This window comes from Xylocopa sonorina, chromosome 1, assembly GCF_050948175.1.
Source record: "Xylocopa sonorina isolate GNS202 chromosome 1, iyXylSono1_principal, whole genome shotgun sequence".
Lineage (NCBI taxonomy): Eukaryota > Metazoa > Arthropoda > Insecta > Hymenoptera > Apidae > Xylocopa > Xylocopa sonorina.
In genome coordinates this window covers 17,903,187-17,907,433 of record NC_135193.1, presented here as the reverse complement: position 1 = coordinate 17,907,433, position 4,247 = coordinate 17,903,187, and positions in this window count along the sequence as shown.

Genomic DNA, 4,247 nt, shown 5'->3' with positions numbered 1-4,247 from the left:
CATCCGATGTATCGCTGGTTCGCCACTCGATACGGCGATAAAAATTGGTAAAAAATTGAAAGCCGGCTATGATTGGAAGATGTACCGGTTGTACACTTCGCGACGTCTGTGTTTCCAGTTTCCTCTCAGAAACTATGGTCGTCGAGGTTCTTAAAATAGTCGCGGAAACCTTGCGAGCTACTTCTATCGAAAGTCCTCTCGCAGTTATGCCACATCGTAACGGTTGATTCCTCAAAGCGTTTGGCACGCGCAACCATTTCGGCTCTCGGTAGATCTTCGTCGATTCACCAAGCACGTGCGATTACACGGAACCTCTGTCCCGCTTCTTCCGTGCAATAGCTCGACGGGGTCACGTTCCTTCACTCCATTAGAATCCTTGCTTATCTCTTCGCACGATCACCTCTAACGTTGGTTAGATTAACGCGCGAGTATCTACGAAGCCGCGTTGGCTCGGTTCGCCTCGACGCTTCGTTTAATGAAACGTAGTCGCAGAATAAATGTATCGTGTAAAAGGGTGTACAAATATAGATGGGATTCTGATATAAAAAGATTTCACGTGAGAGCGTGTCACGGAAAAAGTTGGTCCGTCCGCGCGGCACTCGCACTTTGCATAATTCGAACGGGACCTGTTCCCGATCCTCCCCAGCGTCTATCGAGCTTTCCGTTCCCTTTTCCGACGCGCGTAGTTTCTACAGTCCGTCCGCTGGTTTCACTCGCGGCGTATCGCCGGCCTGAATCGTGTCAAACAGCGAACAGCCGGCCTCAATTTCCTAAATAAAGAGCCGAGCATTAACGATGATTTTTCTCTATCGCACCGCGCTGCTTCGTCGCTCGCCTATTTTCAAGCGGTGATTGTGCAATCGTCAATTATGATTAGAAGGAGGACAATGCACAACTTGACTTACATTGAACGATAGCGTTCGCTCGTTCGTTGGGAGCTCGAAAGAAGACTAACCGGAACGTCGCTAGAGAATTTGCTCGAGATTTCCTTTTGAACGGGATTACTTTACGTTTTACGCGGCGTACCAACTATATACCGTTTTCGAGTCTTTTGTACGCGTCTGGAATCGTATTTCGCGGGTGGAAGAGCGTAAAGAAACGAGTTCGTCTGTTCCATTCGAGAGACGATACGGTTCGAGTGAATCGCGCGGGTACCGCGTTTCTACGGGAAGGAAGAAAACGGAATCGATTCGCGTGATCCCGTCCGAATTGTCACGGGGGGAAGCTCTCTATCCGCGTTTCCATCGGACGCGCTCGACAAGCTTTCGTCCAGTTCGAACGAAACGCGGAATTCGCTCGGCAATTAAGTCGCTAATTAATAGCAACGAATACGGGAGCTTACGTCGAAGCGGTATACGGATCTCCATAATTGCACGGAACACCGTTCGTGTTCCGAGGAGCAACTTCTAATTAAAAAAGAAAGTGCAGAATAATTCGATGCCTGGACTCCTAGACCGCTCGGAAACTAACAGATCCTCGGTTTAACAAACTTTCGTGAACCTGTCGGAGGATAGGCGTCGCGCATCGATGAAACGGCAGGGGCGAACGAAAACTAGCTCCGCGAACATTTTCATTCAAGAACGATCGATTAAAATACTCGCTCGACTGGGCGCTCGTCGCAGCCTTCGAAAGGAATTTTCTATCGATCTCGGTAAAAATAAAACGACGTACCGTGTACGCGATGGTCGCACCAAAACACTTCAACTCGACAACCGAACGAAACCACGTATGATTTAGTTGGACAGTTCACTGGATAGAACTTCGAACGGAGTAGACGGATCGGCACGGCTAGTGCAACCAGCGTCGCGCGAAACAGCGATACCGACGACGAGTGTTCCGTGTCTCGACGTGGTGACGAATCGATAGTCGTACGATTGAAAGCGCGAGGCAGACGTGGGGAAAAAAAAAAATGAAACAACCGAGACATAAAGACGAGAAAGGAGTCAGGTCGGAGAGCCGTTCTCTCCGCACCGTTTGACCGTATTCGCGCGGCTTCGTCGCGTTCGAACATCCGCGCTCCGCGGCCCGCGGAGATTCACTGCCGGCTTTGACGTACGATCGTTGCGCTTAACGCGCGCACACAGAAGCCCCGCGGCACACAAAGGACCGTATTACACATCGGTGGCTTTTTGGAGCGGCGAGAAATAAATAAGCAAATTAAAGCGCGGATGGCTATACGCGACTTGTGCGCCGTCACGGTTTACCGATCGTTGCTCGACGGACCGGCTCAAACATTCTTCGATCGTGAATTTCCACGCCGCATCGAGTTCTCTCCGCTCCCTCCCCCGTGTTTATCACGCTTTCAAATAAATCGTGCGTTTATTACAGGCTCGGTAATTGGGGGCATGCTGGGCTACTAAAAAGGTGAACGAGAAACGCGATCAGTGAGTAACATTCGTCGTTTGGTGCTACGATTTTAAAAGAGGGCGGCAAAGCTCTCGCACGTTCGGCCGTTGGGGTAAGTAGCGAGGGATCGTCTGGACTTAAGGGTTCAGCGTAGCGTAAATGGATTACACCGTGAAACGATACGTCTGCTAACCGTTTCGCGTCGACGAAACGGCTGGTTATTCTTTTTCTAACTAAAACGGTATTACCAACCGCTCGTGGGCTCCAATGCGATACTTTATCATCGACGGATAATAAAGCGACGTTACTCGTTATCCACCCACGCCCATCGAATTTAATCAAGGCTTAATTGAAACCCAACGGCCTCCCACAGTCCCATAAACCGGTGTGTTTGCACGCCGGGAACTCCCATCGTCGTCCGTCCACGCGGGCACGTGCGCGCCGGAAGCGTAGAGGCGCGCGGTCGCCTCGTGAAAAGTTAATCAATCGGCTAGCCGTGGCTTAAGAAATGCCGCGTGCCCGAAACACTGCTCGAGGACGTGCTGCCGAGCAAAAACGAGGGGTTTGATAACCAGCTCTATCGCTATATGGACTAGGAGCCAGCCGTGTTAAGCTTGCAAGCCCCTACGAAGCTCGGCTGTGCGTGAGATACGTACTACTTGAAAATAGCTACGACACACTTCGCGGTCTGCTCCGCTGACATCGAACGTCGCCAGGTTGGCGTTGCGTCGACGAGGAGAGGTTGGAGGCGTGCCAGGATCCCCTGTTCTCGAGGACTCGAGCGGTTCGACCGGGCTCTTCGTCGGGTTCGTTCCTATCACGGTTACCGCCGAATGGGCGTCGTCGCTGCCCTCGTGTTTACTACGCGAAGAAATCCACCGTGATAATTGATCGCTCAAGTACGAATGGGCACAACAGTCTGGTCGCGATCGCGTGTCGAACGCGGGCTTCTCTCTCTCGTAGAAACACCTGCTACTGTTTTCCTTTTCTTTTTATCTAATTCGTCGAGGACGGAGTCAAAGTAGGGAAAAAGAGAGAGAGAGAGGGAGAGAGAGTGAGAGAGAGAGAGAGAGAGAGAGAGAGGAAGCGATAGAGGTTCACGATGAACACTCCGCTCGCTAGCTCTCCCGTCCCTGACCGTTCGATCGCGACCATCCGCGGGATGCTGTCGACTACTGCATCGGGATGCGTCGAGGGAACCCCAGTGCTCTCTCGTCCCTCCCTTGTCCTCTCTCACCTTGCCCGCGAACCATCGGACCTGCGCCCTCCGCGACTGCACTCTCGCGTTTTGGCAATCACGGCTAGACACTTCTGCGGGCTGAGTTTTATCGACCGGGTGCGTGATAAAGAAGGTTCGTAACAACCTACGTTTCAATCGAACAAACTTCACAGCGACTTTATTCACCGCGGTAATTTTTCTTCTCCCCTATTCGTGTCTAATTAAAGGAGGACTGCGTTTATTTATAATATCAACTCTCGAATATCGTCGTATGATACATTGTCGTTCAAATAAAAGATACTTTTACGTTAATTCCTTTTTGGCCTTGAATTCCTTGTCTCCTTCCTCGTCGCGATTCTTAATTTCTGCAGAATTTTCAGATTTTCCAATCACGCTTCCCTTCGCAGCTTTCTACGTTGAATCTCGAAGCGATCAAATGTTGGGTGCTCGGTGTATTCCTCTTGAAAGCTTCTCGTTTCGAAAATTGAACAATCCAAGAGACGCGCATTCCGATTAACAGTCAGAGATGGTCGATGGTAGGACGAAGCTGCGATGGGATGAAGAATCGTCGTCGAGGCTGACGCAAGATTTTGTCGATCGTAGCGAAGGTGTGCTCTGTCCTCCGGTTGCACGTGGGCTCTCACGTGTAGCATTGTTTCGCAACGATTCAATCGGTCCCGGT